The following is a 22,753-nucleotide window of genomic DNA, read 5'->3' as shown; positions in this document are numbered from 1 at the left end:
GAGTGTGAACTGCAAGGGCTGTACACAGCACACAGAATGAAATGTCAACACAGATGGGATTTCACCATTGATTTCTACTGCTAACTTCTTCAGAATTTAACACAAAGCAAAATGATATTATTTATTTTTTATCATGAAGTCACAACCAACCAGAAAATTGGAAAAAAAATTAAAGAGTTGTCTTCTAATTCATGCCAAAAGTCAAAGAAGAAAATTAATGTACATAAAACAGAACTTATTCCTCACAAAACACTTAACAAAAAGTCTAAGTGTATCTTCCATTTGCATCCCTGCTCCTTCTCTCATTTCTTAGCTATGCCTTAATTTTTTTAGATTCATAAAAATAATAAGGCATCTCTTCCACTGTTCTGGAAAAAAACCTGCACAATCATCAGAAAAAAATAACTGTACCAAGGAAAGTTGCATCAAAATATCACAATACAGTAACAGTCAAAATATTGCGTAATGTTCAAAATAAAGAAAATACAAATATATTTTTCCCATGTAAGATATTAATGCAATTGTATAAAGCAGCAGGTTAAAGACATCCAGAGAAAAAGTGAATTTTATAATCAGCATTTTTTTTTTCCTAAAATCTAACATTAAAATTATTACCAAGCACAGAATGTGTTTATTCCTCATGTCATTGTATTTCCATGATAGGCATTTTTGCAAAAGAAAAACAAACATGAATTTTAACAAGGCTGCTGTTAACTGTGCTGGAAAAACACTAAGCCATCAAAACCTTACTGCTAAAGACTGGCCTAATTAACAGGCCAATTTCATTACCACAGGTTTTCAAATCTGTGATATTAATTAAGAAACAAAAGGAGACAAATGGTCTGCAAAGAGCTGTATCTGCCTTCTGGCCTACAAATAAGCACTTGCAATCTGTGTAATCAATACCAAGAAACTGGCTGGAATTAATGCCCAGCCTCACAGCTTTCTGCACCAGCTCCTCCATTTACCTGACCTTTCAGGTAAATGCATCTTGTGGTTCTCAAATTACTAACTTGCACCTTTCATTATTTTAAGCATTGACCCCCCCAAAAAATGTAAATTTCAGCCTTTCTAGGACCACATTTTGATATATCCACAATTTCAGTATACAAAAGGTGTGTCAGTAGCTTGATGGCTGGGAATGGTGACACTCTAGTAAAATTAAAATTATATTCTTCACTCTCTTTCAGCTGTAACAGTAACAAGGCTGCTGCTTAGTATGCCCCAGAAGAGACTTTACATGTTATATCAAACATTTTCTGATATAAAATAACTGGATAAAATACAAAAGCCCCAAGTCTTCTAAAACTGACTGAACTTTCTTCAACTCCAAATCACCAGAAAAAAGAATGAAAAATTCCAGAAAAACAACAAAAACATCTGCCTTAATAAGACTTGCAAAAAAATAATTGGAGAACCAATAGATTTTTCTGAATGAAAATTATGAACAATCCAGAAACATCTTACTCTCAGTTAGTCATATCCAAAAAGACTACTTTTGATAGAGTAAATATAAGATCAAATTTCAGATAAACTTTTCCTCTATGTTTCATATATGTAGATGTGTCTGTGAAGGGAGTTCCATCAAGTGAATCTAATTACACAGAAACTATCAAGGCTTTTTTTTTGTTTTCTTATTTGTCAAGTATTTTGTTTGCTTCTTAAATTTGTTGTTGGTTTTTCCTTCCTTTATTTTTTGGTTTTTTTTTTTGTTTGTTTGTTTTTTTATTTTTTTTATTTTATCAATGCTTCAGAGCTGTGCCACTGGGGGTTTGGACCTGATATGAGGAAGCATTTCTTCACTGAGAGAGTGGTCAAACACTGGAACAGGCTCGCTAGAGAGGTGGTTGATGCCCCCAGCTTGTCAGTGTTTAAGAAGCTTTAGAAAAATGTCATTGGCAACAAGCTTTAACTTTTGTCCTGCCCTGAATTGGTCAGGGAGTTGGACTGGGTGGTAATTGTGGGTCCTTTCAAACAAAAGATTCCATTCCATTCTATTCTAAAAGTAAGCATTAAAGTTTTTTATATAAAAATAAACATTAACCCCTCCCAACTAATTTATCATACCTGCATGTAATTAAAGAATTCTAAGCCAAAAAAAAAACCTGACTCTGGAAAAATATTTTGAAGATGTGATTTGGGATAGCTCATGATCAGGAACCACCTCGTGACCAAGAATGGTCTCTAGACAACAGTATCCTTAAAACTTGTGTTCCTGGTCCCTTAACCCCTCACACACCTGCACCAACTTAAACATGTTTACTCAGGGATTTCACTTATGCATCTTCTTGATTGTTTTCTCTTCTCCAGAATGTAATATAAGCCTGCTACTCAGGTAGAAAATTCCAATATTGTTTTAATTTGCAATGTAATGTACATCACATAGAAGTCCTATATGACACTTTCAAAAAATATAGTAATCTGATGAATTTATAGTGCTCTCCCTTATCTTCAGACACATGCTTGTATTGTGTACAAAGATAACTGCTTGGGTAGAATAAGCAATGGAAGTCTAGATAAAGAGAATAACAAACTAAATTCAAACCACTCTATTTGTGCACCTTCATGTGGAGTTCACAACCACCACCACATCCTGCTTTTTTTTTTTCACAACTCTCCTTCATGCAGAACTCCTAAGTTCACACAATATGCTCAAAGGCAACACATGACAAAATTATTTAATTTGTTCATTAAAGCATCTCCTAAAAATTCACGGTACATTTGGTTATTTTCATACTGAAATTAGGAATATGCTTTTTCATATTTTTCAGCAGTTTTTTACCTTCTTTATTAATCAAAAAGTATTTTCCCAAGTGAATTGACCCCAGATGACTCATGCCCCTAAAAAATATTTGATCGCAAGATGTCAAAGCAGCTTACATTTTCCAATACAAAAACTGATGATAAAATGCCAGGGTTGAGAGCACTCAAAGATTCTAGGGGAAGATATTGCCTGACATACGCAAACAAAAATCCACAGATAGAAAAAAGCAGTCCGTACAATGCTGAGATTTCCACAAAGTTTCTTGGTTCCATTTATGCTCTTTTTCATGGTAGGAGATAAAATAAGATCCTCCTTACATCCACTAAAAAACCAAAGCTAAAACAAAGTAAAGAATCAGAAACTGACAGTAACAAGTTATAAATTACGTGTCGCAGAACATTTAAAGCATCACATTTTAAAACATTGATAGAGAATACCACAAGATGCTGCTCTATTTCTTAATTACATACAAAAATCCAGGGATCTTCAAACAAGTCAGCAATTAATAAATATTCACTCATGATTTATTATTTTTTTGATTATGTTGTTTTTACATGTTTTCATTTCAAATAGTAATGAAACTAAAAGAAAAATAGCTTCTCTGCAGGATTGCTTTTTATTACAGCACATTTTGAAGCTGAGGATTCCAGCATATTTTAAAAGAATGCTAAATTCACACTAAAAGTTGCACCTTGCTCAGATCAAAGTCAGATGTGGTGCATGTATATATTGAGAAACATAAAAGAATCCCCAACTGCATTTTTAGGATGCATTTAGTCACAGTGCTACAGTTAACTTTTTAAAACCAAGTTCTTCTAAATAAACAGGTTTCAATCAAGTTGATTTTTAAGTCAAAATATTTTAAGTCAAATATTTATACTTGAGAAAGGGCAATATGGTAGCAATTTAACTTACTGCTTTTTTTTGTGGTGTTATTTGGTACTCACAAGTATCTGTTTAAATACCTTGTGTTTGTTCATGACAGGTGACCAAGAACTGAATAAGGCATTGCAAAAGATGAGAGGGAGACCAAAAACAAACAGCTCAGGGATGGTTATTTGGAGAGACTTGCATTTGTAGAACATCAGAAAGATAGAGCAAATGAGCGCACACAAGTGAATAAAGTATTTAATATTAATAAAAAAATGTGTTTACAAAAATTAATTTGGCTATCTCCCTTGTTTAGATTTAACACTGGAAATAGAGCTGGTTTAAAGCAGTTCAAAAGAGCTAGAGATTTGAATTCAGTGCTTATCAATGAGAAAAGTAGGTTTGGATTTTTTTTTTTTAAGATGAGTAAAGAAACTGTGTTTCTTCCCCATAACTCAAAGTAATGATTCTGTTATCACGTCAGACCTTATGACTTTGCAAATAATATGTTGCCCAGATATGCTCCATACTTGAAGTCTGGCTGGTAAAATACTTACTGTAGCAGATACAATTTAAAGCTGTCTTTTAATATTTGTGAAAAAAACCTAATGCTGATGGAAGATTTCAGAGGCCACTTTGAACTAGTTTGTGTAATATTGATCTGACTAATGAAATAACTCAGGTAATACCAGAATACTGGAATACCATTAATCTGTATTCACTGACCACTTCAAGTGTTAATTCCTTTGATAGAAAGTTCTAACATTTCCTGGTTTTGCTCATGGAAGCTAAAAATGTAAAGAAAAATAGTAATTTATTAAATAACTGCCACAGCTTTCCTATTTGAGAAAAAAACTGAGTGAAGTTTGCCATTCAGGCAAACCAGAGATGAAAGGAGGTACTAATTTGGAGTAGGCTGATTTGAAATGCAAGGAATAAAAAAAAAATTATTCTAGGACAGATTCAGGTAGACTTTTCTTGTGCCTTGCTTATCCACAAAGGAGCGTCACTGAATTCCGGAGGAGGCTGCATAACTCATACTGGCACCCAGTGAGGTAAATTTCTGTACTTATGTGTGAGGCAGGAGAACAACAGCAGAACTCTGTATCACCATTAGCAGTGTGGTAGCTTTGTGTCGTCCAGACAGACCAGACTAATGTTCCACCAAAGAAAACAGAACTAAGTGGACTGTACACCTACCTCACAGAAACAAAAAATAAAGCTTTTAATACAGCAAGAGGGAAGAGGTGCATTTCTGCATGTAGGCGTGTGCATATCTGGGGTACTAGAACTGAATTATGAATCAAAGATGCATCAGTAAAATGTCATAGCAAGAAAGCGTGCTGTTAAGATTTTGCATTTGCAAAAAATCAGGAACTAGAGACTTTTTACTACAGAGAAAGTGACTAAAATATCAGCTAGAGACAATTAGATTCCCCCATATTAACATTTTTTCAACACCCTGTCTAGTCTGGCATGATGAATAATCCAGGCTCTCTCTGAAGCTAGACTTTTACTTACAGAAGGATAACTCAATTCATTCTATTTCTCCCTCTATTTTTTCATGAATATTCTAAAGAACTTACTTTTAATGAAATATCCCAGTACCAACTACTCTCTGTTTCAACCTTATTGGTTTAGTGTGTTCTTCCTACAAAGCTGTTTAAGAGGAAAGAGAACTGATTTCTCCCTTGATGCTTGCCTTTTTTGGCTCATCACTTGCTTTTTTCCTCCCTCGCTAAATTCTTCACAAAAGCAGAATTCCAAAGACAATGCCACACAATACAACTGAAGAAGGCAATGGAATCCCAGCCTGGCTCTATTAATGAACGCTAATACAAATGGGCACTAATACCAATAGAGTGCATAGGAAACACTGAATTCACTGCTGGAGAATAACACCAGCATCCATTAATTCCATACAAACAAACTCAAATCCACCGTCAGATGTGTTCCCAAAATGCCCAATGGCTGAAACCTTTTGCCAGTTTGGCTGCAGTAACAGGAATGGCAATGCCTGGTTTGGCAATGACCAGTCTTGGTCCCTGTTTCCAGAAGACCAAACTGTCACCTGACTGCAACAACTCTAGCTTGTTTGGTTTACAGAGAAGCCCATTTTTTTTTTTAAATTCTTATCTCTCTTAGGTTTGCCACACATTTCCATTGTCTCTTTTAACCACCTGCCTATAACACAAGTGCTCATCAGGTCCTGGGCATTCCTGACTCATACAGGTGAACAGAGCTGTCTCTAGATCTCCAAAGCACTTGCACATGTAATTCCAATCCCAGTGGTCTGCATGTTTTCCTTTGTCTCTTTGTTATATGGTACTATCTGAGTATCTCTTTTCACAAGAGATTCTTCTGAAAATGTTGAACTTTCAAGTTACAGTGCATTTCCTCAAATGTTCTCCAGTGTTTATGATCACTTTCTGCTTTAATGTCTGAATCATATTGGTCAAATAAGTTTCAAAGTAAGCAGCACTATAAGACATTCTTCTTTGTGTCCATCTCCTAGAAAAAAACAGTCTGATGTATCCCCAGAGAAATGGCAAAGGAAAGAGTGTCTTGTCAATATTGTTAATTTCTGGGTTTACTCACTTGGACATGATATCTACAATGTTCCAGGCAATGTAATTTTAGGCTGACCAGCTTTTGTTCAACTAAAATGACTTCTTCATACCAAGGACTTATCCAGAATAGCCTGCAAAACTGGCCAGGTGTGGTTGAGTGACTATACTTTGAAACTGTTTAAAAGACAGGGAACCTGAGCAGAAGTTATTTTATGTTAAAATTAAGTTCTGAGGAACATAAGGGTATCTAGATTAGTGCATGTCTGAGTGTATGTTCATTTCTGAAGGTTACTAGAGAACCACAGTGAGTATCTTATATCTTTGTATACTTATACTGAAACTGCTCTCAGAATGTCAAAGAGAAGGCAGTGAAGACAGTGATGGAAAATATTCCTTATGCCATATACTGCATGTCTACATGCCATGGAAATGTAACAGGAACTAAGGCAGTGGAACAACTCCTAGTTCAGTTAATAATTAAAAAAAATTAATAAAGATGAATATTCACCCCTCTATTCCAACATGATATTCTGGAAGGCAGTAGATCATCTTCAGAAACTATTTTGATAACCATTGCTTAGAGACCAAAAATGATGAAGCTACTGCATATCACTATAGTGCATGTGTATGTAGTGCTTATAGTCAGATGTGTTGGAAATACATTCCTTTTTATGAGATGTAAAATGTCAGCACAGCACCACATACCATTACAGCACATGAATGTCTCAAAAGATCATGTATAATTTCTCTTGGAAGTGCTAATTTGCATGCATTGATACTTCAGTTGCAGTAGGAGGTCTACATGCTCTTCTCTACCCAAGCAGAAATATAGTTCAACCTCAAGTGGTAAGGAATTCCTCAGTAAACTTTATAACCTCATTCCAAACTCTGACTGTCAGTAAACACTTTTCAGAATGACAGTTTAAATCAAGAAAATGTCACATGTATAGTAGCAGGCCCAATCTTTTTTGTAAATTGCTGCCTGTGATTTTCAAAAACGCAGTAAATTGCTGGCGATTTGCAATGAGTCTCACTGCAAGGATAACTTGACTCCTGCACATTTAACAAAACATTCTTAAATTATTCATGCATATCATTCAATGTTTGAGCAATTTTGAGAGTCATTGATTTCAGGAACTTGTAGTGTACCTTTTTGCTAGATAAACATAAATCTAATGTTTGACTTTTCTTCTCAAGTGTAAAACAGAAAGTCTGTCCTGGTACCAAAGATCTGTGATATATCTGATCTTACTCATCAAGGGTAAGTGGGGAATGCTTTTTCCAAACCCCCAACATATACAGTTGTTTAGACTATGTTTGTATAGTACATCAGGTACCTCAGAGTCACTGGTGTCTGCAATAAGGGTGATCCAGAAAACTACAGTACCCATGTCCCTCTTAAAAACACAGTGAAGCCAAGATTGTCTTCCATGAGACAAGCACCTAAGAAATGGCTGTCTGGAAAGCAAGGGATAAAAGAAATATATAGAATATAATATATTCTGCTAGAAAGAACACAACCCCATGAAATATTAGATCATACTTTTTTGATGCACTAACTTATTTCACTGTTGGCAAAACATTTAAACACAGAAACACATTTATATTCCCATGCTAATAAAGGGACTCAAAATGTAAGTATTAAATTAAAAGGCAATCTATATAAAAAAGATTATTTATTAAGCTATTCAAGACCTTGGTGATAGGATGTAGCAGGACAAACTGTAATGACTAAGCTGCAGAACATAAAAAGCAACATATTGTGCAGTCTTTTTCACACAAATGTAATACTGATCATAATAGAATACAAATTTCTTCATCTTTAAATCTTTTTTGGGTTCTAAGAGTGGCTCTAACATGTAGCGATTTTTTATTTTCCCTTATAAGGATGATTTGTCTTTTAAAATACTGAATGTTTCAGAAATGCACCAAAATAATAAACTAAGGCAGATGTTTGCTTAAAAAAAGAGAAACATATAAGACAAATTTCATACATGTACATACCCTTCCCTGACTTTTTTTGACTCAAATTCATTGGATTTCTCTCACCTCCTATTATATACTGGGAGAAGTTATAAAGCAAAAGCACAACAGAATTACAGAAGAGGTGCCACCATAATATATACAAGATCAATACAAGCAAATGCAACCTAGATTACTTGAAAAGGCTGTTAAGAGATACTATTAGGCAATATTGTAATGTGCATAATACGCAACTGATGTAGCATTTTCTGTGCATAATACACAGAATTATATAGATAGACCAATACAAAGCACTTATTTAACACAGTTTATGTCAAACCTGAGAATTTCAACTTCATTGCATAAGACAAGATTTTGGTACCTGAAAAATTCCTAGGGTTTTTTTCAGCTTTTCTATTAAAGCCCTCTTCCTGTCTCAAACTTTATATAAGAGAAGTGGAGAGGTCTATGGATTGCCCCTTATTTTAATGCTGATCCTACAAACCACTTAAATGCATGGTAAGCATGTGAGTAATTTCATTGAGTTTAATGAGACCACTCATGCATTTTAAATTAATCTTGCTACTGAAGCAGCAGAAAAAGCCCCCACACAGAAACCTAAGCAGTAGGGATGCACGATGTGTCAGGACAATTTGCACACACTACCCATGTGCTTTAGGCTATAGCACCTCATTGGAGGGGTGATGCTCTCCTTGCCTTTCTGAAGCAAAGTCTGTGCAAATTAAGAACACAGAAAAGACTTTTCAATGAGGGACAATACATTCTTCAAAGAGAATTTGTTCAGGGACAATACAGGGAGGATGGCTGTGGAGACTTCAGATGAATGGCACATTCAGGGGTCTGTACGTTAAAGACTGTTCCATGTTCAGAACTAGGATGCTGTGGTTTTCCCTATGGTTTAAACTAAAGACAGCAATCTAGAGCATCTAATGAGATATTGCAGCAATGTTTTCCTTGGCAGCATGAGAAAAGTCCTTTTGCCCACCCTCTTCTGGATATCTTTTATCATTTCTAACAGCACATATATACAAAAATTTAATAATGAAACATTCATCCTTTGAATATTCCTGTCAATAGGTACAAAAGCTTTCAGTGTCAGACAAAACCCAAAAAAATTGTGTCATCCCGTTCCTCAAGAAACAAGAATAAAAGTGGCGAAATTATTTCAGTCAATATAAATTAGAAGATATATAGTAGAGAATATTTAATGGTGAAGAAAAGTAAGTCAGGTGGGATCTATGGTAGCAAGGTCAAAGGCAGCAAAAAGTTGTTCATTAAGCTTATTACAAGCAAGAGGAAATATCGACCTTCTAAATAATGTTTACTGTGATTCTTTTTAAAGAAGCAAAAGAAGTAGACCATGTAATACATTCTTTTGTTGTTTTTTTTTTTTCCCCATAAAGAATTACAAGATGAGAAACAAACATTTTCTAAACCACTAGTAAGAGGTCTATGAATTTATAACTCACAGGCAATCTTTAGGCCTAGACAGCTAGCAACCACATAAAAGCACTGGGTATCAAGATCCATGAATGCAAATAAGTAATTTTTTAATAAATCTCTGGAACTGCATAAGACTGAAAAACTTTAAAGCCTATAAAAGTTACAGAAAATACACATGCAATGGTTCAAGGGTCATTAATCAAGCTTTTGTCCCAAAGCAAACTAGAAAAATGGCTTAAAAACATGCTGGAGATCCAGCAAAAGCAGTATAATTGATGTCAGTCAATAATATTTCTTAAGACATTAGGACCTGTTAAACAAACTGCATTTCTTTGCTTCCAGAGGTTAAATGCTGAGTTAATAGTAGCTGTAAGAAGGTGATATACTTAGAGATCTATAAGGCATTCACAAAACATTCTTATTGAAAATAAAATTTAATGGACTGAGATTTAAATAGATTTAAAACTAGCTAATTAATATAGTTTTCAATGGAAAATCACAGCTGAATAAGAGTGTTCCTAGCAGGACTCCCTTGGGATTGATGCATGTTCTGATGTTATTCCACATTTTCATCAGTGATCTAGAAGTACATAAAAAATCCCTGCTTGCAGTGGATATATTTGCAGATGACACAAAGAGAGAGAGGAGGGAAAATAATGAAAAGGCAGGCAGCTGTACAGGGCCATCTGGACTACTTGGTAAGCTGAGATCAGTGAAACAAAATCCATTAAACTATAGGCAAGCACAAGCAAAATTATAGAGCCTGGAAATGGGAAATACAAGTCATGACACAGATCTGTAAACTGCATTCTAGAAAACAAAATATTTGGATAAAGGTTAATATGATCCTGGGATGTTTAACAAGCTGCCTAGCTACAGATATAAAAAGTGATCTTACTTAGACATCCAGAAATTAATATCCTAGGATACGAAAATCTAGGAACATTTTAAAACCCTCTAAATACCTTTCAAAACCATTTGGTTATTTCGTGCATTATAACAAGGTAAATTTGTGTCCCAAGCATATTTTAGGATGGAGACATTTGCACAAAGATTAGCATATTGTATCAGAGTAAAGTAAGAAGTTTTCAAAGAAAAGGAAGCCACAAAATTATTTTCATTTTTAAAGGCAATTGCACCTATTATATAAACTATACTTTTACCTAATCAGGTATTCAGTTGATTCATAAGAATAAAATATATGCAATCTAAATCTAAAATAGATAAAAATATCAAGAAATACTAACTAAAAAGCAATTATTAACAATTTTTTGTTTTTCCAAATTAACTGTTTACACTGATTGTGCTAATATTTTCAGAGTACACAATATCCACATGCCTAGAACATTTAAGAATAAAAATAGCTACCTCATGGAAAAACAAGACATAAGGACAGAAGGTACTCTAAAGCAAACAAAAGTTGCAAATCAGGGTAGATGTGAAGCGCATGAAAATGGTCCCAACACAGCATGAACTACTCTGAAGTTAACAATGTACAAGTGTGCTTGAGATGAAGATTTAGTGAAAATCAGTTCATTCACAGCTGGACATGTACATAGCTTTTTCTTCACTGACTGTAGTCTTTTATTCAATGGCCCACCTTTGAAATGGAAAAAATAAGAGCACTTGTGAATGCCCTGGTAACAGATAAAGAAACATCAATTTAGTCAAGATTACATAGATCAAAAGGAAAAAAATGTCCTGGCAAGCTGGCCAGTAGTTTGGCCATATCTGATCAAACTGAAGAAAATTACTAAACTGAATGAAAAGAAAGCTGAAAGAAATCCTGATATCATTGATAATTCAAAGAAAGCAAAAGTAAAGTGAATCAACTGTGTTATATCTACAAATAAGTAATCAAGGGTTGAGGAATAACACCTATGCCCCTTGAAGTAGAACCAGACAGACTTCAGTAGGCAGTTCAGAATGTTGGAACTGTCTCAGCATAAAATCTATCCAAGCCTTCAAACTTTTTTAGATAAACAACAAAAATCTTCAGCCAAAACTTCCAAATCAAACATGAGCTCTTGATTTACCAAGAAAGCACTAAAAAACAAAACAAAACAAAACAAAACAAAAAAAAAAAAACCAGCTTCTAAACATGTAGAACAGCAACACAATAACACAGAAGTAGCAATCCTCTGCAGATGGGTAGAACATATTCTCCCCCTGGAATCGAATACATCTTTCAAAACAACATTTTAAAGAACTTTTACATGCTCTCTAAAGGTATAAGCAGAAAGGGAATCTAAGTACAGAATGCAATGCTGCTATGACCCAGAGACAATAATATTATTCAAGCAGCATTTACTCTTGGAAGACAGTGTTAGTCAGGCACTGTGGCCATTCCTGTGACTTCTCTTCCAACATTCCTGCCTTCCCCATTTGACTGAATAGGTCAAGAAGCCCAGCATTATTCCTGCTGTACTAAAGCCACTCAGACAATAAACCTCCTAGCAAAGCAAAGGGCAGGAGAGCAGCTTAATCCCCAATAGGATTCTCTCACCCTTTCCCCATTAATCCAAACTGAAGAAGTCTGCTCAAAGGAATTCTGATACTCATGAATAATAAATTCAGTCACATCACAACATAAGCAAGGAGTTTCCCTGAAGGACAGCTGAAAAAGAAAGAGAGTATATATAATAACCTAGAGAAGGAACAATCCCTCCAATTCCCTTATGCAATTGAAAAGTAGTTCTCAAAGCCCGTTCACCTTATAGAGGTTAAATAAATTATTAGATGAAAACCAGATTTAGGAGGTAAACTTGCTGCAGGATTCAAACCACAAAGATCATGAGAATTCTTCCTATGACCTTACAGAATCAAAAAATCTTCTAATTAAGACAATTTAACACAACACAAACATTAAGCATTCTATGAAAGAAGAAAAGATTGCCAAAACAGACATGTTGGAAATACATTTAAGGCTTACCAAGGTTATGCTATTGAACTAAAGCATTTTGTTTGTTGAAGCCTTGAAAAGAAATTAATATGGGGAGTAAAGGCAGGGACACTGCCATATTGTCCACCAAGAAAGAACCACTAAATAGGAGCTGAAGTGCAAATTTTTTGCTTCCACTTTTTCTTCTGAAATATCTGCAGAAAGTCAGTTTCAGGTAGGAACACCACAGTTATAAGGTTTGTAAAAATCAAAGGCAAAATTACTACACCAGACTCATGGAAAGTAATTTAAAGAAGATGTTAACAAAGAAAGTTCAGGATTATGTACATCTAATGACAAGACACTAGAAAAGAATGGAGAATAAGGAAAGCTCTGAGTGGATATAGAGGATCTATGTAGTTCGGAAAAATCTCCTTGGTTGTCAAATGTAGATCTATGAAAAGTAAGCCAAGGTTTTTCCTTTCCTTTTCCTCTAAATTAGAGTTTATGTATCCCAAAGGATGTAAGAAGCCACCTGGATGACATCTAGAGATGATAAACAATAACCTGCTTCTTATATTTCTTTTCTAGTTCAAAAATAAGCCCATGTTAACACATCTATCCAAGTAATAGCTATAGAGGGGTCTGGACAGGCTGGATTGATGGGCCTAGGCCATTTTTATGAGGCTTGATAAGGCCAAGTACAGAGTCCTGCCCTTGGGTGACAACAACTCCAGGCAGCTCTACAGGCTGGGCAGAGTGGCTGGAAATCTGGCCAGTGGAAAAGGGCCTGGGACTGCTGGTCAACAGCTGACTGAACAGGAGCCAGGGTGTGCCAAGGTGGCCCAGGTGGCCAAGAAGTCCAATGGGCACCCTGGCTTGGATCACAAATGGTTTGGTGAGCAGGACCACCACAGTGATTGTCCCCCTCTACTCAGCACTGGTGAGGCCAAACCTTGAATGCTGGATTAGATCCTGTGCTGCTCAACTCAAGGACATCGAGGTGCTGGAGTGAGTCCACAAAAGGGCAACAAAGCCAATGAAAGATCTGGAGCACAAGTCTAATGAGGAGCTGGAAAAAAAGAAGTTTGGGGGAGATCTTATCATGCACTACAACTACCTGAAAGCAGAGTGCCGTCAAGTGGGGATCAGTCTCTTCTCCCAGTTAACAAGTGGCAAAAGGAAATGGCCTCGAGTTATGCCAGGTGAGATTTAGATGTGATATCAGAAAAAATTTCTTCACTCATAGAGTTGTCAAATATTGGGACAGGCTGCCCAGGGAAGTGGCAGAATCACTCTTCTAAGAAATGTTCAAGTAATGTGTCCATGTGGTTCTTGGGGACATGGTTTAGTGGTGGACCTGGCAGTTAGGTTAATGACTGAACCTGATGACTTTGGAAGTATTTTCCAATCTCAATGATTTAAGGTTTTATAGTTATGAAGTCCCATAAGAAACATGCAGCATACTTAAAAATCCTATGAGATTCAGCACCACAATTTACGAGAATAACTTTTTCAGATTCTATCATCAACAACAAATGCCCTGTACATTCATCAAAGTCTAGGACTGCCTCATGTGCAAATTATTACCAAACAAACTTAAAATTACATTTTCTTCTTAACAAGCAATGTCTTCTAATGGACGGAAAAACCCAAGCAAACAACCTATGAATCACTGTGAAACTCCCTTCAAAACAGTTAAACTCCTTTCAAACTAGACATCAATTAAATAATTAAATCTTCATCGGAAGACTAATGAAATTACAGATTTCCCCATTGCTGCTGTGCTAATGTGAAAAATAGAAATATAATACAATATAATAATATAAAACACAATACAACACTCCATAATTAGGAAGAAGTCCTTGCTTGGCAATTGTTGGAACTAAAATCCCAAAGGATACACTATAGCAGTAAAAACACCTTATAGAAATTTTTATCAAAAAAACATAAATTTGACCTTAGTAGGTAACAAATAGATCTGGCAGTAGCACTACAATAAGTAGACTGCTTCACATATGGGTCAAAAATCTCTACACATAGTTAGAAGTGGCTGGATAGCCAGCAGATATGGTTGATCTAATGTCTAAACAAGAATATGATTCAATAAATAATCAAAATATCTTTCACTGCAGTTTTACCAGAAGGGCATCACATTTGCAAACAAGAAAATGAAATCCCAGCAACAGCCTTTCTATTTCTACAAAAAGAGCATAATAAATACTACAAAACATATCAAAATGTCAATAAGTAGATATAAAAATCCCCGGAGTAATGAAATCTAGGTTCACTTTACCTGCAGATGAGTGTGTCATAGTTGTTTACAACCAAACCACAGCTCAGGGAAATTTCCTTCCCTCACTCCATGAACAATTTTACTTATTTCAGAAATATAAGATTAGAATAGATGTCTAGATGGTCCTTCTTACTCTTGTATTCTCTCATTCCTTTTTCTGTATGGTTTTGGTTCTTCATGTAAATACCCACAAGTTTTTCAGGCATTTTGCCCTGGGCTTAAGACACAAACCCTAGGTATGCAGGATTTACCCTTCCTGCACCTTTAGCCATTGCAGCATGGATTCCTGAATCACAAGAACACATTTTCATATCCAAAGATCTCAGTGGAGAAATATACCAAGCTACTTGAGTTACTTATCTCCTTGTCATAAGCTGACATTTTAGGTTTTTTCCTTTAAACAGATCCTAGAAATTAAACCAATAAACTCAAACAAATATGACTGTGATGTTTGTAATTTACTATTAATGGTATTAAATGCATTATTAAAAAAAACCTCCACAGAGATATAACCTCAGTGATTCAAGCCAATGAAGAAGATGGTATCCTCCACTCCAGATATCAACATTAGAATTTTGCATTCATTAGGGGCTATAAAAGAAAGCCAGTTTTGTTGAAATACCCATTTTAATGATGCTTGCATATAATAAATTTAACCACTGTAAATGTCACCTGAAAGGATATAAAATTGAATTTTTGCACCATCTGGAATGTATACCTGATTAAGTTGTTCAGCAATGTGATTGTATCACCTAAACAAACTAATTAACATCGAATGACCCATTTTGCAGTTTCACTGGCATTTATCTGTGTCCCATTTATTCCATGTAAATTTTTTCCCAGAATGACCTTATGCTTAAATAGTGCCATGAAGCTAGTGCATGTTAATTCTCTTTTCAAGAAGATTTTTCATTAGACCTTACACAATGCAACACCTTTACATAGTAGAATAAAACAGAGTGACCAGCAAATTAGTTTTGGAACATGAAATCTGGAACATCAAAGTCTCTTGTTTGTGGCTAACCAGCAACAAAGTCTCCTCAGCTACAATAGATTCACACCTTTTTGCTCTTCAATTTCCTTCTTTTCCTTTTTAATTTTTTTTTAAGACAGCACATATTAAGTCATCTTTTGTAAGTCATCTTTTTTGTCTGAGAAATTTAAATTGCAAATAAAAAGAAAATTCTATTTTCCATATCTTCATCATTATGAATTCACAGTTCATAGCTAATTCTTTGATTTTTCATGGAAACAGTCATTGTATTCTATAAGAAACTACCACACAGATTTTCTGCTCCTGCACATACTGATGTCAGCCTAACACAACATTAAAAATACTGTTTGCTAATACCATTGAAGGCACCCCAACAAGAAGTTAATCTGTGATTAACAGTACCTAACACCAGCCAAGGCCAGAGCCATTATTCTGAAGTGCTGAAATGTTGTTTCTGTTCAATATTACACTGCATAACTTCACAGTAAATTAGTTTCCAGGTTTATTGCCAAAGTAATTAAAAATTCAAAAGGTTGCTGTTTGAGCAGAACATTATGGAAAAGTATTAAATACAATTGAACCTGGTGATAATTTCTTTTTATAGTGAGAGAGCAGTAGGATGGGAGGAGCAACTTGAATAAGGAGGTCATATTAGAAGTTCATATTTTAGCAAACACATTTCAGTGAAGCCTCTACTGTAGGAAAGGGCACAAGAAAAAGTAAAAGGAAGAAACTGTTTATAGAACCTTAAAAAAAACCAAAACAAAACAAAAAATTACTTCTGGGAGCTGGTTCAAAGAAAGGGTGAAGGCCAAGGGAGTTAAATGGATTATATGATGCGAACATTAAAACTCTTATTTGGTCTGGTCTTGCTTTATATTATCTTAACTCTATTTACTAAAGTACTATTTGATTATTTTTCCTCCTTTTTTAATGTCAGAAAATGTTTCAGAGCATTACTTACAAAAAACCAAAATGTTTAAACACTTTGGGAAAATAAGGTAGGAAGGAGGAGAAGGTGAGAGGGTCTAAACCTCAAAGAAACAAACCCAACCTTTTCACCAGGTTTAATTTCTGCAATTTGAATTCTACTAGTGCATATGTTCAGAAGAGATTGTATTTAACTACTGCTATAAAATTAGTAATTTGTAACATCTAGAAATTGCAGGCCTACAACCACATCCAGTGCATGATCCATCACTGCACATCTCAGCTGGTAGCAGCTGATAGCATCACCTGGAGCAAATGAACACACAGCAGTGGGGAGAATTAGAAGTTAAGGGTGTGTAGTCTCCCAAGAGAGATGGTGATCAAAAGGATGTGATGATGAATAAGAGGTGTGTGGGAAGATATTCTCAGCTGAGCTGTACATGAATGTATACACTATGTACAGCAGTGAAAAAATGCACTGTTATCACTCTTGCTTTGCTCTCAGTGAAGGCAGTCATTTGTGTTCAGCTGAAAATCCATCAATCGAACAGACAGCACATGAGTTTTGTCTGTAACAGAGATCTAATCTCTGCCAAGAATGAGCAGCAATGACAGTGTTTTCTCCCTCTTGTTATCACACATCTGAACAGTATAAGCCCACCTGTGCACACCCAAAACCCTCTGTCAGCCTCCCAGGAGACTTCTCTAGGGTCCCCTATCTTCTGTGTCCCTACACATCCTCTGGGGAGAAAAGCCAGAGACACTTTGAGCTCCCCAACTGGAATGACAGTCATGATAAAATGTTCAGGACTCTGAAGATGAGGTTTTGAGTCTTCAAATTATACTAACTTTTTGAATTTAAACCATCCATAGACACTCACTTGAGTTTATATCTTGACAGAGGTTTGTTTCTATAGATCAAAAATAGTGCAGTAGAAGAGTTGTCCATTACTAAGGCTTCATAACAGCTTTAGATCCTCTTCAGTGTCCTTATTATTAAAATGCTTCTCCTGACCTCCAACCAAATCTTTTTTGCCACATGCTCAGCAAATTATTTCTTGCTCTTCTTCCCAATAGATACAAAAAACCCTTCCTCCACATAAAAGTCACTTACATATGAGTAGAGGCTCAATGATCTATTCTCTGCTTAGACTAAGGAAGTCCTTTTTCCTTCATCTATTGATTTTCAATATTGGTTTTATGGATGTTGCCAACTTTGTCCCTGAGCTTTTTGGAGTGGGTAATTCTATGGAGCTAATTATGATAATAATTAAAGCAAAATAATGCTGTCTGTTTTGTCACTTATATCAGCACAAGTTAGAAAGAGAATAATTTTTTCTTCCATATTGTTAATGATTGCTATTGGTAAATTCAACCAATGCTCTCATCTCTCATTAAAAAAAAAAAGACACAAGCCCAAGCATACACCATAACATCTCTATTAATACAAATTAGCATTGGTTCTGAGTTTAACTTACTCCATTTGAGATTATTAGATATAATTGCAGAACAATTAAGGATTGACTGACATGCACCAGATGAAATAAATTTGATTTCGCAAGCAGCCAGTGTAAAGTTCACATAATTAACTCTCATTCTGACATACAAAATTTTTTTTTGAAAAGAGCACTAGGTTTCCAGTCTCTCAGCATTTTAATAGGTAAATTATTAGTCCATTTTTTCCTCAGATGGAAGAAATCATTAATTTTGTCAGATAATTCTATCCTCCAACTACAGATCCATATAATAATTTGGCCTATACTTCTGTCTCCAGCTTAATAAAGTTGGATGGGAGCCCTAAAAACTTTGACCGCTCATTGACAAAAGTAAATATTACTAGGAAAAAACACATGAAAAAAAATTTAATTAAAGGACATAAGCAAAACTTCCTTTGGCTTCAGAAGAAAGGCTGATTAAATTGGTGCCACAAGCACATCAGAAAGCTCACATTCATTCAATGTGTAAAACTAAGAACAAGGTAATAAACATAAGCTGTTTAGAAGTAGTTTCCTACTGAATATATGAGAGTGTGTCAGGCAAATCCTTGGCCAAAAACATAAGAAGAGTCAGTTGACACAGAGCTTAATTTTGGGAGCAAAACATAAATCCGGAATGAGGCCCAGTTCACAACAAAGAAGCATGCCATGGAAAAGACATGCAGGGTGAGCAGAAGTATCCTACAAAAAAAAAAAGAGCTCATCAATGTTCCCCAGCTGCTTAGGTAAGGCATACGAAACAACAGGAAAGGTACAACAGGTACATAATACCACAGTGCTGCTATACATTTACCAAATAAAGGTTTTAACACATGCAGAGAAATGCCAGTAACTCACATATACAAAAGCAGTAGAAAAATGGTCTCTCCAAAACCAAAATTGGAATAGCAAATTATAAATACAAATTAATACAGCTATTTTCATACTGGATCTGAAATACTTGAGGGATACAACAACAGAATTATTGACTGTACACTCTAAACAGGTGAAGACTCCCTTGTACAGGAGTACATTGCACCATGCATTGCTGCAGATGGAGGGCTGGCTTACACACATTAGAAATTATGCAGTCCATATTTAAGCACATACAAAACTTCAGGAAAACAGTTTGTGTTTTTGTCTACATGTTTTAATGCCTATACTCTGGAATGTGTCAATTAAAATTTAATTTCATTTCAAGACAGAATGAGATCAAAACAATTAATGAGCTTATGTATGGCTGTAGCAAGCTGTCATCCTGCAGCAAAGAATTAAAAGGTCATGTTATAATAACAGCTTTGTTTCTCTCATATGGAATGGTTAACACTAAATATTATGTCTCCAATTTCAGATAAGAAGTAAATGTAAAAAGACAGGCAAAATTAATTTATTTCTTATGGGTAGTTTCATTGCTGTGAAAATCAGGAAAAAATTAATACAAATAAAAGACGTGTATATAGGTATTTTTATTTTATTTCTGATCAAATACAATTTCTTTAGCCCTGAAAAAAGCATTACAATTTTATTTGCACATCTGTAACATGAGTGAAGAAGGATCTTGACCTCTATGTTGTTTATCAGGCAGTTAAAGAGGAAACAGTTGCTCATTAGATTTCTACTGACATCAGAAACTGTGGGAAAGCTGTGTTTATTTCCCTTTCACACCCAAGGTGACTTGAATCTATATCATCCTTTTCCCAGGAGACTGCCTTAATCACCATAGTGTAGCTATTGGAGGGTGCTTAGTTTATCAAGAAAATTATAATTTAATGTAATTGAAGGGAAAATATTTCAAACTTTCACAGTGAACAGACTTACATTACCTATGTCTTTCTAATTCTCATTCAAATTTCCTGCAGTGGAACTTCCTGGCAGAAGTCAAACAGTAACTATTTAAAGGAGATCCTCCTCCCCACTTCAGAAATAAGATCTGAGCAAAATTTCAGCAGTGGTAGGTTTCTACTAGGACATTTGAAAAGTCTGTCCCTATTGCCTGCTTACTCCATGGGCAGATATTGAATTAAAATTACCATTTATTATTGTATGAAGTTAGATTTTCAGAAGCATTCATGATTGAAGTCTTAATAAACTCATGGGATGCCAACCAAGAGCTAACTCATTCTGGTCAGAGTGAATGCAAACATGGTAGTGCTTAAAAGCAAACAAGCCAACAGAAATAAGTCACCTGCCAGATGGCGTTAAAATTTTCCCTGATAGAATGTCAACAGAAATTTAAAATTGTAATCAATCTGTATTCATTTCAGAGATACAGTTTCTTTTTCTTATTTAAATGGAAAAAGAGAACAATAGGAAGGAAAAAAAGTGACTATTGCCTGCCAAGATTTCAATGCTGAATAAAGAGCCATACTTGGAAACCATATTACAGTGTTTGATATCCCAGCCACACTAATCTACTCTGATAACAACAGTTTTCTATCATGTCTGACACCACAGGAACATACTAAAGGAAGAAATTATGAATTTTTAACTAGAATCTTGGATAAAATATGGGTCCCAATTAAATTTGGTGTGACATATTAGCCAAATAATAAATACCCATTATTTTGTGTATATGGGGCAAAAAGACCTTAGTCTCTTGATGGTCTCATTATATCTAACAAAATTTTCAGAAAGACAAATAAATAGGCCCAAAATACCATGATGTACTGAAAAATTTTCTTAATTGTATCATTACTAAGTTGGTCTCTATACTCATACCCTTGGCATAGTTTATACAAGAGCAGTTAACTTCCACAGAAATAATTTTGTGTCTATCACCTTGTTGAGAAACACTTTTCAAATGTAATTATAAACCACAAGACAAAAGTTCCACAAAAATGTTGAGATTAACTGAAGTATGCACTAATAAAAGGGAATTTTGTCAACTGCCAAGTACTATTTTTGCTACTATTTCTCTGCAGTGTGATTTGTCATGTTAAGTATAAAAAGCAAAAAGTGAAACATGGAAGTGAAACTGGAAGATGAAGGAAGGACTTCAGTTCATACTTGCTGATTTATAAACTTCTTAAATGAGCATATGATCAGAATCTGCATCTGAATTTGCAAAGAAATTCAAGGATCAGACTAAAAGCTTTGCTTCACTTCCTAGGCCCATAGATAAATATATTACTTACGCATAAAATATAATAGTCACTACAAAAATAGACATGACACAACTAAATAAAAGTATACAACCTCTATGAATCATAAGACTGAACAATTATTTGGCTATTTATCATTTCTATCTGTTGCTCTTCTGTTATCTAATAGATTTTTAAGTTAGAACATACCATTAGGATCAGGATCATTTATTTTGATCCTCTGTGAAGTGTCCTAATTTCTTTATCAAGCCAGTAACTTTTCATGAGCTACATAATTGAAGGAAAAATAAACTGTTGCAGCTTTTCATGACAAAATTGTATCACCAAAGGAACCTATCACTGAAAGCTTAAATGTAAACAGCATTTCTACTGAGTAAATTAAATCTTGTTTCTTATTAAATTGGTTTCATCAGTTTTCTGTTTGTTGTCAACCAAAATCTAGGAGCTTTAATCCTAGAAAGTACGTAACTCATAAACATTCTGCTCTGAACTGCATGGAGTAAACAATTCACAGAATCACAGAATGGGTCAGGTTGGAAGGGACCACAGGGTCCCTGGTCCAACCTCCCTGCTCCAGCAGGGTCTTCCCAGAGCACATGGCACAGGACTTCATTCTCTAAAATCATTGAATGAATTAACAGTCATGCAGTTCAAATCATTAAATCTATAACCAGTTACAATGACATTTAGTCTAGTAAGAATGCCAGGATCAACATGTGCCATGGGCATATTGTGCCTAGAACCATTTAAATGTGGTAAATGTGGTAAATCAAGGTCTGTATCATCTGTGTCCAACTGGAGCATAAAAACCAGCAGGTGTTGTGTGAAACTCCCTGCAGATACAATGCTGAACATAACCTATGCTAACATAAGTGCTACCTTAACAAGCACACATCTCTGGATAATTCCAGCAAATATTTCTGCTCTAAACAGAAGACTGAATAAAGAATTGGTGACCTAAAACACTGAGTGTCATATAAAGGAAAGTTTTATTCAGATGTGAGAAAAGTCACCCTTTGTCATTTGTTCTTTTTTATAACGAATTAACATTCTCACTGCGAGATCAATTTGCTCAGCAAGTTATAACATTAACCTTCTTAGTAATTTTTTTTCAAAGCAGTCTGGGAAATTCACACTTTTTACACACACATGACAAACGACACTGCCTGCTTTTCAACAATCAAAAAGGACCGCAAATTTACAACTGAATACCTTCCCACCTCTCACCTTGGATTGGTTCTCTAGAAGGCAATGTAATTCAGATCCATTGCATTTATGTACTTCAAACCTGTGGCTATTTACTAGCAGGGACAAGTTCAAACATTACAGTTCTTGTTGGAGGAAACTCCAAAGATCAAACTGTATGTTCAAACAATCACATTTCTCCTCTGTGGTTGAAGTCTTCTGAAATCTGAGAGTCCTGCTGTTGAGATACCCTCCCATAAA

General features: G+C 35.2%; 1 protein-coding gene across 1 annotated transcript in view; it reads right to left on the bottom strand.

Moving 5' to 3' along the window:
* NKAIN3 (sodium/potassium transporting ATPase interacting 3) overlaps nt 1–22,753 on the bottom strand; it is a 165,317-nt gene extending 142,564 nt beyond the window's left edge. Inside the window, exon 1 of the mRNA XM_085572136.1 lies at nt 1–22,753. This exon is cut by the window's left edge and continues 14,927 nt beyond it. The gene's annotated coding sequence lies outside the window, so the exon portion shown is untranslated.

The sequence above is a fragment of the Lonchura striata genome, chromosome 2, assembly GCF_050655825.1.
Source record: "Lonchura striata isolate lonStrDom1 chromosome 2, ASM5065582v1, whole genome shotgun sequence".
Classification (NCBI taxonomy): Eukaryota; Metazoa; Chordata; class Aves; order Passeriformes; family Estrildidae; genus Lonchura; species Lonchura striata.
The sequence above is the reverse complement of the archived record's forward strand: the minus strand, read 5'-3'. Positions and strand labels throughout refer to the sequence as shown.